Genomic DNA, 13,371 nt, shown 5'->3' with positions numbered 1-13,371 from the left:
TTCCTTTCTTCTTTTTTAACTGGTCCTGAATGATGATGTTGTATTCTGCTAATAACTCTGGGTGGTTGCACAGCTTGTGGTGTAAGGATCTTATTGGAGTGTCGCACAACTGATATTTTTCAGAGGGTAGCTCAAATGCTCTGAAATAAATTTAAATGCTTCCACAGCTGCATTTGGCAGAGTCCATGACAAGCTTTCCAACTTTGAAAGCAGGAAGGCACTTGGAAGCAGTTATTTTCAATTACCTTTCACAAAACCACTCCTGTGACAAACTCTGCTGCTGGTACCTTGCATTTCCCTGAGAGTCTCCAGTTTAAGGTTTGTGAGCAAGATAGTTACTTGCTGCAAAAACAATCTGCTCTGGTCACATGTCAGGTTGTAGTGTTTGTAGATAGTCTGCAGTTGAGTTTCCCACATTGGTATAGCTCCATTTGTGTTGCAATATTATCTGCAAGTTTGTAGCAAAGTGGTTGATATGATCAGGTGTTACTAGACGGTATTTCACTGGTCTTGGGTCATAGTCAATCCCTGGCAAACCAGCATTTTTAGTTTTTGAAGCATAGTTAGCATCAGATAACATCCAAGGATTTTTGTCTCTTTTATTCCCCGTTCCAAGAACAATCTTGACTTGTGCATGGTAAAGATACCACATAACCATGATTTTACACATGGTTGGGATGGTAGACAAAACGGCCACATGACTGCAATGACCCAAAGAGGAAGTCCTACATGGTTCATAGGAAGCATGAATCACAGCACTGCTGCTAGCAGATAATGCAACAACATGAAGAAGCTCAGTTTTCATTGATGGTCAATTGTGAGCTCTCACTAAATGATGTTTGGCAGTCAACGCGTCCATTATGTCGTGAACAAATACCAAATTGATGTACCTTGTTTCGTGTTTGAACGGTTTATCTGTCACATATCCAAGTCCTTCATAGTTTTCCTTAGTGACATTGACATTCTGGATTGATTTTAGGGCACACTAATGGATGTCTCTGTAGTTGAAGAGATTCAGTATGTTGTGTGAAGGAAACTCTTGTCAGCCTGGTGATGGAATCTCTGCAACTGAAATGGCATTGCAATTTTGTCAAAGCTCACAATCTTCCTTGATGGCCTTTGCAGCAAACCATTTTCCTTCATTGACACCAGGATCTTTAGTCTGTTAATTTCCAGAATTTATGCAATCGGTAACAAGTTTTATAAGTTCATCATGTTTTCTACTTAATTTTAAACCTCTGATTTGCGTTCAAATTTGGATCCAGGAACACCATCATCTTGGGTAAGAAGAGTCAAAGATCAAAGCGAAGTGCTCACAAGCAACATAGATTCCACTAAATGCTCTCACAGAAATGGCATGTCCAGTAGTTTTTTATTGTTTTTTATTGAGTTATGACATGTTTTCAGTAACAACAAAACAGGAAAGGAAAAACGAAAACAGAGAGAAAAACTACAAGTAAATACATTGAATGTCTACATAGAGTAAATTAACAGGATATACAAATGTTGTGTAAACATAACTACACATATGCATACACATTACAATTTCTATAGGAAAAAATTAAATGGTAAGGTAATATAATGTTATGGTAGCGTCAATATGAATAGAAAGGGAAAACAAAAATAGTGAGAGTAAAGAAAATGACGATGTGAATACAATATTACTCCTCTTAGGGAAGGATTGCTGCAATAAGCACGATGTTTGGCAACTTCATATACGCTCTCTCAGTCAAGTTTGTGAGCAAATGTAATGATTACAATGACATGTACACGTTCAGATGTTTATCTAAAATTTGAATGGTTCTTGTGTTTCAGTTTACATACTTAACAAGAATTTTCTTAAGCAAAAGAAAGCAAGTTTCGTTCAGTATTGGGGTCAACAGGTTCAAGACTGACTTTCACTATATTTCTTGTCATAAAGCACAATGAACTTTGAGAACAGCTGACTTGACATGACACTATCAAATCCCCTCTGACGTAAATCATTGTACCATGGCATTAGATTATTGAATAAATCTTGGGTGAACATCATCTTCTCAGGGAACTTTTCAAACTATGCCCAAAATCCTTCCCAAGCGAATTCTGAAGGGCTTCATACATTAGTGTATGAAATTGGATGGCACAGTTGTACCTGCGTCCATCAAGAACCACAGAAACATCCTTCTGCAATCACTCCAGACTTAATACAAATGTCCCTTAGGCCAGCATCTTGAAAGTGTTTTCCCAATAACTGTGCAAATTGTGTGAAATGCTCCCTGTCTCTCTTGGTATAGGTGTGGAATTTCAGGGCACAAAATTAACTTTTTCCAGGAGCCATATGGCTCCTAAATACTAATTTCTTTCTTGAAATTGGAGCACACTTTTGTAAAGTCTGTTTTACCAGCTTAACTTTGGTGTGAACTGCACAAGTCACAGAACATCAGATTTGTATCAGCATTAAACGACAGCCAGGGAAACTCTTCTATCTATTCTTAGATTAATTTTTCGCTTTATGCTAGTAATTGCTCCCTTCCTTGGCTTGTTTCTTTACATTATGCGATTCTGTTGGACATTGACCCATGGAGCGTAGCCTTTGTGCTTCTTTGAATTAGTTGGTTCTCTTTGGAAACCAAATGTTTCTAAACATCCTCTTCTCTTGATGTGTTCAACTGGAGTGAAACTCTTTCTTGCAGTGTTCTCTTTGCCTTTGGAAACGTGTTTGCCGTTTCTCCTGTTGAGTATCAGAGTGCTACATTCCACCCACCAGATCTTGGGTCAAGGTTTCCTTCCCTAGACCACAACAAAGAGAGTGGTTTAGAATAGACTGAAGAAGCATTTCCTGGACTTCCTTCACAGTGCATAAAATCATGAATTCAAGTGTTTCAGTTTGGATATACTTGGCTAAAACACTTTATAGAGCAGCTATATTCAAAAAAAACCTCTCCATTCCTACTACTTGTTTGCAATTCACGCTTCAGATGAGACTGCCTCTTCTCTACTTTGGGTTGTACTGGTTGTACTGACTGGTGCTGTTGGTAGTTAAGCACACAGAAAACAACCTGTCAGGATAGTGATGATCATTAGCAGAAGAAAATGAGGTAAGTACTGGGTGGTGAATGTAGTAGTCGATGTCCAGTAGACGTTCCAGAGCTACGAGCAAACAAAGAAGACTTTTCTGTTTCTTCACCCACCAAAGCCAACGACATAGCATTACACAAGCAGTCTACATTGCCAGTTGTTTTTGTAGCTGTTAGGTATGGTTGGAGTGGTAGATCTTCTGGAATCAATGATGTTGTTGCCATGTCATCTTTTTCAAGTGACCGGTAGACTCCGAATAAACTGCTTCTGATGAGCATATTTATCATCCAGCTTCCCAGCAAATTCTGTCACATCTTTCTTTGAGTTGTTATCCAAAAGTTTAACTAAATTTTTGCGATCACTTTCTAAGCTCATTTTAAATTTAAATGAGCTCAACACAATGACATTGTTGTGACATGGCAGGGTGATACAGTACTACTGAGTGGACACTGGAATGCCCTATACACAACGTGTCTACTCAAAACTTAAGGTGGCATCCAGCGGCTTGTGCAGATTTTTGAAAACTAGCTTGTTGAAAGCCCATTACTGCCATGACTTTTGTTTTAAACAGCTTCAAAAATAGGCAGTCGAGAACTGCATGTGGCTACCTTGGATAAAAATAATTGGCTGAATGAACTGTCCGTTTTGATAGCCTGGCCTTAAAATCATGTCTTACAAATTTGCCTTGGTCATCTGCAGTCTCAGTCTCAACAAAACTCACTTTATGTTTTACTTTTAAAAAAAATGTTCAAAAATGTAAGTCTGGATATGAGCCTAGAGGCCCATAAGGCGAGCGCCCATCTAAGGTTTCTGTATCACGAAGTGACTAGGAGTATTTTTGCTCCTCCTGGATGAGATGCTAGTCCATTGCAGGGTTACCCCCTCTGCATTAAATATGCTGGTATCCATTTATAAACCTGGGGGGAGAGAGAGGCATGGAGAGAATAAATTGTGTTGGCCAAGAACACAACTCAATGGCTCGAACTGCGCGATCTGGAGGTGAGGGCACTAACCATGACGCCACTACGCCTCCAACAGAAATATAATTGCCTAACTAATTTTAGTGAGATGATAATAGGATATAACTGTTTTAAAATGCACAAAGTTGAAAATAGTTTTGTATGTCTGACACTCAGCAATTTTTATTAACTTCAATTGTAACAGTATTTAACAGCTCTGAAATGTCAATTGAGTAACATTGTCTACTATATAATCAATATTGGCAGAAACTGAACAAGCAAAGCAGTTATTTCTTGAGCAGACAAAGTTTTCTCTCTAATAGAAATGTTCGGCAGTTGATGCACTTGTCATGAAATTAAATGTCAACTGAATACAATCCACATTAGCAGAATCTGAACAACCAAAGCAATAATTGGGACATCTAACAGAGGTGCTAACCAGTTAAGGCATGTGAGGACTGTAACATTTAATATATTGAATGTCACCGAATTAAATGTCAACTGATATTAAAAAGGAAAAACAAAGACAGGCCTGCAGAGACTCCTAATGTGGTTTTTGTGGTTGCGTCACATTATCAAAGCCTTCAAATTATAGTTTTGCTCTTACAAGCATGCCTTTTAGAGATTTACCTCTTGTGGTATGTTGTGACAAAAGGCAATAGAGTCACTGCCGTTTTTTTGTTTTTGCTGTTTAAGAGCCGATTGTCCTGAGTCAAAGATGACCTTTGACAGGGACCTTTCTATATATTTCTTTGGATACCTGCATACTTCGAGGCATCATTTGAAGTTTGCAAGGCACTCTTCTAATGTTGTTTTTGAAGAGTATGTTCTAAGCAGTCTTATTGCTTCGCCTTTGATAAAGCCTCTTTTTACCCCTGGAAGGTGGCACAAGGTAAAATGAGTATATTGAAAGGTTTCAGTTGGCTTGTAATGAGTTTTGATGTCCAGGATGGATTTTTCTATGAATCTCACTCCTTTGAACACCACTGTATCAGGGAAAGTTATTTCGTTCTCTAATATTTTGGCCGTGAATTTTATTGTTGGGTGGAATGTGTTAGCTTGTTCAATGAAATGACCCATTTTGTTTCTTTTACAGTCCCAAAGGGAGAAATCATCATCAATGTAATGTTTCCATTCTTTTGGCTTGGTATTGTGTTGTTGAATTAAATTTGTTTTGATCTATCCAGGGTGATGTAGTGAGTTTTGATGTCCAGGATGGATTTTTCTATGAATCTCACTCCTTTGAACACCACTGTATCAGGGAAAGTTATTTCATTCTCTAATATTTCGGCTGCGAATTTTATTGTTGGGTGAAATGTGTTAGCTTGTTCAATGAAATGATCCATTTCATTTCTTTTACAGTCCCAAAGGGAGAAATTGTCATCAATGTAATGTTTCCATTCTCTGCCATGAATATATTTGTAAGAGACACTGCTGTCTTTGTGCCCATAGCGACACCATGGGTTTGGAGATAATTTTTTCCATTGAACTCAAATGAGTTCTCTGTTAGGATTACACCAAGCATTTCCTTTAGATAGTGTGTGGGGATTGGAAGATCCTTGTTGTGGAACGTCTCATATGCCTTGCATACTATTTCTGTTCCCTACTCTTGTGGTATATTTGTGTATAAGCTGGAAACGTCCATTGCTACCAAAATTGTGTCTTGGCCTAGTTTTGTTTTTTCTATAAAATTGATGAAATCAGTTGTATCCTTTATGTAGGATTGTTGTTTTTGTGCAATAGGCTGTAGCAATGTATCCACAAGAGAGGATATTTTTTCATTTGGGCTGTGACAACCTGAGGTGATTGGTCATCCAACCAGAATAGGTTTGTGGATTTTTGTAAGAAAGGAATTCTAGGCAGGTTGGTGGTTTGAGAAAGCAATTTTTTTGTCATGTTATTGATGTGTTTGCCCTGATGCAGTTTGTCAATGATCTGGTTTACCTTTGTTTGTGTGGTTTTCACCATCGGTGCTCCTAGAGGTTTATAGTGCTCTCTGTTCTTGAGTTGCGCTTCAACCTCTTGTATTTTGTTTGATTTATTCATGATGACTGTTGTTGTTCCTTTGTCTTCTTTTTTGAGGTTTATGGCAGAGTTATTCTTAAGCTCTTTTAAAGCTGCCATCTCATTGCAGACATTATTTTTGGGCTTACTGATTCTGATGTCAGCAAGTTGTGTTTTGACACTTTTTTAATAGTTTTCAAGGGTGATGGATTGTTGAGCCGGAGGCATCCAATTTGATTTGACATGAAAAGGATGTGGTTCTTTAACTTGTCCATGAAATATATATTGGGGGCACATTCTTCTCGCAAATTGTTCAAAATCCGGCAAGAGTTGTCACCTAATTTCATTTGATTCCCTTTCTTTGACTGCCCGCCTTTTTCCAGAGGTGTTTCTATGGTTTTTGTGCCGTTTGTTTTTAGAAATACCCTTGCTGGTTTTGTGGCCAGCTTTTGTAGAGTCAGAGAACACACTGTGGTAGTGTTTATCCTGTTTATTTGCAGAGTTTTTAAGTTCATGTGAACAAACGATTTCTTTTCAATCTGAAATCTGTTTCTGCAAATCAGCTAAGTTTACATTGTCCTGGTTTACAATGTGGTTCGCCGATTGCATGTTGTTGAAAGGTTGCCTATTTACATGTTTGTTTCTGCGAGCATTAGGTTGTGAAAACGCCCTTAGTTTCTTTCTCTGGCTGTCGAGCTTATGTTTGTGGAAGTGAGTTAAGGCATGTGCTAGGCTTTGTCCAGCATCTAGCTTGATGTCCTTTATTTCTTTTTTAAAGATGTTATCCTGTGCAACATTTGGTTTTGCCATGTATCGCAAACATTTCGGACAAGTCCGATTTGTTAGGTGTTCCTCTAATACTTTTATAGAGTTTTCAGTCTTTGCCATTTTGTTCTCCACAGTTATGTGGTCTGTGAATTTTCTTTTTTGACCTTGCTTCGGCAAGTTGGATTTTGGTGGGCTGTTAGGCTTGTTGCTCGTTGGCAGGTGGTTTTCCCTGTGTCCCCTTGGCGGGTTCTGGGTTGGTCTTGGTTGTGATGGTAGACGGCTGTTCTACAAATCATTTTCTTCATCGGTGTTAAGCATTTCTTTGTCATCTTCATTTGGACGGTAGTCTGGCATTTTCGGTGGCGCTATGTAATTATCTGTGTCTAGTCAAATCAAATCAAATCAAATCAAAACTTTATTTATCGAGGGTGACACGTAATAGTTTATCAACTAATAAATTTGTGGCCCTCTTAAATGTACTAAAAGTTAAAAATCTACTATAAACAATAATCAGATTATCACTAAAATATCACAATCTAAAAATTATTACTTAAAAAAGGAGTAAAAATCTTACTCTTGAGCTGACTTAATTTAAAATGTTTGTACAAAGTGTTCTTAAGGATATTTACAGATGAAGAGGCACGCAGGTTAAGGGGGAGGTGATTCCAACATTTTATAGTCGTTACAGAAAACGTGCGACCTCCCTCTTTTGCTCTGTTAAATCTTTTCAGTAAAATTAGCGCCCCATGTATTCCTATTGTGCTGGCTGTTATTTAGTTTTAAGGTGGCTCGATAGGCTAAAAATGGTCATTTTGACAACGCAATTCTCAACACTATCTTATAAAATCATGTCAATTCAACTATATCATTGTATCAAGCAGGTCCCAATGATTCATTTGCCATACATTTGGGATGCATTCCTTGCATTCCTGAGGAGCCACACCCATTTTTATAACCACCCCCATTTCCGAGGGCCTAGAAGTAGGTGTTTTCTTAAACACATCTCTACTCTGCTTTGTGCTGGAAAGTTGAAATTTGCCACACTTTTTTTTATGTTCTCAGAGGTATACAATGACCAATTATTGTAAAGAAATTGTGTTTTGATCATGAATGAGGCCTTCACCCAGAACATACATGAAAATGTGCAATATCGGCTTTGAAAAAATGTTAATAAGTCATAATTGGTCATTGCACAGATCTATTTCTAGCCAACCAAATGTGAAAGTTTCATTGAGTTATCTTAAATAGTTTTTGAGATATTGTGTTTACAGTGACTGAACATGTTTTAAAAAACGGAATCTGAGAAAATAGCATTTAAAGTTGATCATCAGCAATGTTCACTGTGTTCAGTCCTAAAAGGCTCCAGCTTCATATTGAAGTCCTTCAAAAGCCTCTAAATGGTCACTGTAGCCTTTCTTCCAGTTTCTGATTTGTTTTTGTTGTTCCTTGGACTGATCAGAACTCTTTCTGTGAGCATGATGCAATCTGTCATATTCAAGCTTTTTGCAAGCTTGGCTACAGTGAGCCCCTGGCGTAATTCCTAGCTCTTTGAGGACCAATTTGAGGGAGACTGACCCATCTTTGAAGTGAGACACTGCAAGGTGAGCAGCAAGCTCGACTGTGGGTAAGCCAGAGTGAGTTTCCTTTGTAGCGCGTTGTCGCGTTCCTGATGTGGCGAATTGGAGGTGCTGTACATTGGAGTTCGCCAGCGTAATAATGATTCAACAAGATTTATTGAAGAGCTGGCTGAGCCGCTTATACATCACTTACAGTAAAAACTAGAAATGAATAGACAATTGTCGAGTCACAAAAGGAACACGGAAAAACAAGCTAAATGAAAATGAATAAAACTATAAGAAAGGAAAATATAGAAAAAACGGCTTACATCTGATCTAGCACCGGGCGTGGGAACTCCAAAGAAAACAGCTCTAAATACTCCAAGTTGAACTACGAGCGACTCCTAAACGTGCAACTCCGATAAACTGAAACGTGCTAAGAAATATGATATCTACAATGACGAAACACCTAGAGCGGCCAGCCAAGAAATGTAAATCAAACATTAACTAAATCAACAAGTGTTGTAACGCAACGGAAGTGTTCAATCGTTGCCAAATGAACGCATTTATTGCCTCGTTGTGGTTCTCTGTGCCACCGTGGAGGCAGTGCCGTAAGAGGTCTTGGTCACTGAGGGCTTCAAAAGTTGGATGAATTGCATTGGCAACAGCAGAAGGCAGTGGATGTGTATGTGTGTACTCTGTTGTTTCCTTTGCCAAGTCCCTTTGAAACCCACACCACGAGTTTTCTCTAGGGGGCACAAGTCATGGTCTGGGTGGTCATCACTGGATCTTGTGTGGTGCCATATAGCCATGACAGCATTCTCCATAGATTGGATGTCGTGGGTGTTGTTTTGGATGGCCTTGCCATAATAGACCTGTAGTTGATCTATTTTGTTGTTTGTCAGCCTTCCAATACCCCCGATTGGTTTTCCGTCTTCAAGTCTTACTTGACCCACGTGCTTTTTTAGCGAGCGAAGGCGTGACCCCAGACATTTCTGAACATGCCCAACACACTTGAGCTTGGTGACCTCTTTTTCACCATACACAGCTTCATCTACAATTAGCTTGTGGGCTTTGCTGTCCCTGTCTCCCAAAAACTCTGTATAACGCACTGCATAGCTTTGAACCGACCACTGAAATATGGCAAGAAGGCCAGTGGAATCCATTGATGCAGATGACCCAAGGTGATTAGCCTGGCAACGATGTTGGTGGCCTTCCCACCAATCTTCAAACTCCTGTGTACCTTCCTTGTTCCTCCACACTGTGCACTCCTTGCAGTCTTTTGACATTATTTCGATGTCAGTTACTTTGCCAGTGACTGTGGATATGGCAGTGACTATTCCATACAGGGATGAGTAGCCCCTTCTTCTTCAGGTGCCATCACCTGAAATTCCAATATCAAAAACACCATCCTCCTCTGGTTCATAGAAGCTCTTTGCATTTTCAACAGCAGCTCTCATACTTTGCTGGCAAACAGTCTGAGTAGCTTTCCTCACAGCTTCAACAATATCCCTATAGGCATTTTCATTCATGGGAGGAGGCATGTTCACAGTTCCAGCAAATTTGACAAGCCCTTGGTGCCCAACACCAGTGTTCCTGGATGCTAGAACAATTCTTCGATTGACTTTGAATGCCTGCAAAGTCCCAACCCTGGAAGAAGAGTAAAATCTTTTTATGAATCCACACTTTTTCCCGGGGCACTTGACAAATAGCAACGAAGCAAATCCCATCTTTCTTTTGCTATCTTCCAGCTTCACGTGGTTCTTCTTACAAATGGGGCAGAGTAACAATTGGAAAATTGAGCCAAGGACTGCCATGTCAACAAAACGAAAACCTTCCATTTCAGCTGAATCCACATCGCTTGCACTACTTTCAGGTTTAGACTCCTTGCTGGAAAGTCCGTGAACCTTTCCTTGCAATGCAAAAGATGATGAAGGTTCAGGCACGCTAACATTTGAGCGCGACGCGTCTGTTTCATCAGAGTCCACTTCATCGCTTCTTTCGACCGATTCCTGATCTGCTGAAGCTTCTTTCGACTCTAATTCCTTTCTCCTTGTATACATGGTCCCAGTGAACTTTCTTGTCTTGCTTCTACCACTTCTAAATTTCTTTTTTGGAGGCATTTCTGAGGATAACTTTTACGAACAAAGTATAAACAACAGCAACCACGTTTTCTACGATTATTCCTTCATGTAGTTTACTTGAAATGTCCTCTAAAGAAGGCTAGACTGCTTCCCAGGCCCCAGGAAGCATTCAAGCTGAAATTTTCACTAAATATCACTGCTTTTTGTTCAAAAAAAAGCTGCGTAAACAACTCTCGTTTCCATGGAAATGGGCCAAACATCCTGAGAAAATGCTCAAAAGCATGCTAGTAGGGCAGTAAAAATGCAGAAAATGGGTTTTTCATGAAGGTACAAAGGATAAACAATCCAAAAATGTAGGTTTCCAGAAATACGATTTTTTCCGATTTTGGGCCTATCGAGCCCCTAAATTGTTTAGGTATAACGGGCAAGTACCCATAATCCTTTTATGAGCTATTGTACATCTTTTCATATCAGTCTCGCTGTAATATGGTACCCGTCCTAAGGTATTAAATAGATCTACAGTGCTATGGTGTTGTTGGCCGTCAAGGATAATACAAGCGCAGCGTTTTTGCAGTCTGAATATCTTACTTATGTTGTTGTGGCTGCAGCAGCTTGTCCATGTTACGCTGCAATATAATATTAATGGCTTAATTAAAGAATCATAATAGAGTATACGCTCTGCTCTTGGAAGATAAGCCTTGATTCTGTTGAGTATACCGATACGCTTCGATATCCTCTTACATAAAGAGTCAATATGAATATCGAAACTGAGTTCTTCATCAAGTTCAAGGCCTAGCAGTTTAACGTTCTCAACCTGCTCTAATGTGCTTCCTTCGAGCTCTATCTCAAGCTTTCGATGTTCATTACTCAAACGTTTCCGTAAGCGCAGTCCATCAATTAGCATTGTCTTCGTCTTGGAACAATTAAGTGGCAGTTGTTAGTTGCCCACTCACTGACATTGGAGACCTCACTGGAGAGTGTGTTCTTAAGTTCTTCAACATTAGCACAATCGGAAGAAGCGAGGAGGGTGGGTGTCATCGGCAAACATGTCCAAGTGCATGTGGACATGTAAAGGTAAGTCATTGATAAACAGCACAAAAAGTAAGAGACCCAATATGGAACCCTGTGGCACACCTGCTGTGATACTCCTCACAGTCGACGTTTCTCCTTTGAATGATACATATCGAGTTCGATCGCTTAGGTATGACTCGAACCAAAGTAAAACGTTCCTATCTAGTTTGTAGGCTTCAAGCTTGCTAAGCAAAGTCACATGATCCACCATGTCAAGAGCCTTCTTACAGTCTACTAGAACTGTACCATTAACATGGTTTTTGTCCAGATTGAAGAGCAGAGTATCAACTATATAAGCAAGCACTGTCTCCCTGCTGTACTGCTTTCTAAATCCAGACTGGTTCTTATAGATGAGGTCGTGAACATTTAGATATTCAGACATGGTCATGCACATGACGTTCAATGATTTTAGAGAGCACCGGAAGTACTGAAATGGGCCTATAGTTGGTTATATCATCCATATCACCAGCTTTATGAAGGGCAGTCACTCTGGCTATTTTCCGACAACAAGGAAACATTCCTGATGAAAGCGATAGGTTGATGAGCTTTGCTATTGAAGGCGCAAGTTCTGTGATGCCTAGGTGCAAGAGAGAACAACTGATGCCATCAATTCCAGTTGCTTTATTAGCTGGAATTTTCAGTAAATATACCTTTACCATGTCAGTTGTAATTGGAGGTATAGTGAATTGCGATTCTGAAGGTAGCCTTTCACCAACAAACTGTTTAAGTTTATCAAGATTACAACCATTAGCGGTCAGGAGGGATTGTTTCACTTTATCTGCAACAATTGTAAAGTGGAGATTGAAATAATCCGAAATTATTGAAATAATCTGAAATTATCTTTTCCTTGGTGACCTTAAGAAATTTGGGGTTGACGCGTTGGTCTGTCTCCACCAAGGGATCTTATTAACTTCCAAATAGATTTAGAGTTCCCTTTGCTATTCTGAAACAAAGCCTCGAAGTAGTTATGCTTTGCTCTTGTAATCATATTGGTGGCCTGATTTCGCATGCCGCAATACCTTGCTCATGCATCAGCGGTGTTACATGCCCTAGCTTTTCTCAGAAGAATCTAGTTCCTCTTCACCATTACTGGGATGGAGGTATTGTGTGTTTGAGTCATCGCAAACACACAATCTTCATGATTCTCCTCAGCTGTTGTTTGAAGACAGACCATGTTGCAAGTAGCTTGAGGGAAAGGTAGAGATGTTTTCTCATTTCCATTCCCATTGTAAAGACGGTTTGGCGACCTTTTTATATTCTAATTTTTGTGGTTTAGGATCGAGTTTGCATTGCTCCTATTGGCCCATTATGAAAGGTATATAAGCCATTCGCGTGTCAGCAAATTAAATGTCAAGTGATATTAACAATATCTAGTGCATGATCAATATTTAGAGAAACTGAACTACCAAAGCGGAAGTTTCTTGAACATACCACTGTCTCTGTGTAATAGAGGACTTTGCCTGTTGATGCACTTGAGAACAGTAACATTGAACGTCATTGAATTAAATGTAAACTGAATAACTATTTAGTATATGATCACTATTAACAGAAACTCCACAACCAAAGTAATAATTTCTTGAGTGGACCAATGTCTCTTTCTAGTAGAGGTGTTCACCAGTTGATGCACATGTAACATGTTTAATGTCACTGAATTAAATGTCAACCACTGTCAACTTGTTAAGAATGTCTAGTACAAGTTCATTTTGCTGTCAGAAACTGCGATATTAGTCGTTGTGACTTGCTATACTATCATTTGCTGTGGGCCTGCAGTCAACAGCAATTTCTTGAGCTCATCAATTTGGATATCTGATTGAGCCGTTTGCTTGGTTATGGACTTCAGGAAGCTCTGAAGTGCATCACGGAAGCATGTGA

The 13,371-nt window shown here is 39.4% G+C and overlaps 2 pseudogenes; both read right to left on the bottom strand.

The window, feature by feature from the left end:
* Window positions 1–364: 364 nt before the first annotated feature.
* On the bottom strand, window positions 365–6,317 carry LOC149111174 (uncharacterized; annotated as a pseudogene).
* A 1,823-nt stretch (window positions 6,318–8,140) lies between these two features.
* LOC149111173 (uncharacterized) lies at window positions 8,141–9,510 on the bottom strand (annotated as a pseudogene).
* Between the last annotated feature and the right edge of the window lie 3,861 nt (window positions 9,511–13,371).

Source organism: Orbicella faveolata, unplaced genomic scaffold (genome assembly GCF_042242905.1).
Source record: "Orbicella faveolata isolate gen_17 unplaced genomic scaffold, um_ofav_v1 contig_24, whole genome shotgun sequence".
In the NCBI taxonomy this organism is placed as follows: Eukaryota; Metazoa; Cnidaria; class Anthozoa; order Scleractinia; family Merulinidae; genus Orbicella; species Orbicella faveolata.
The sequence above is the reverse complement of the archived record's forward strand: the minus strand, read 5'-3'. Positions and strand labels throughout refer to the sequence as shown.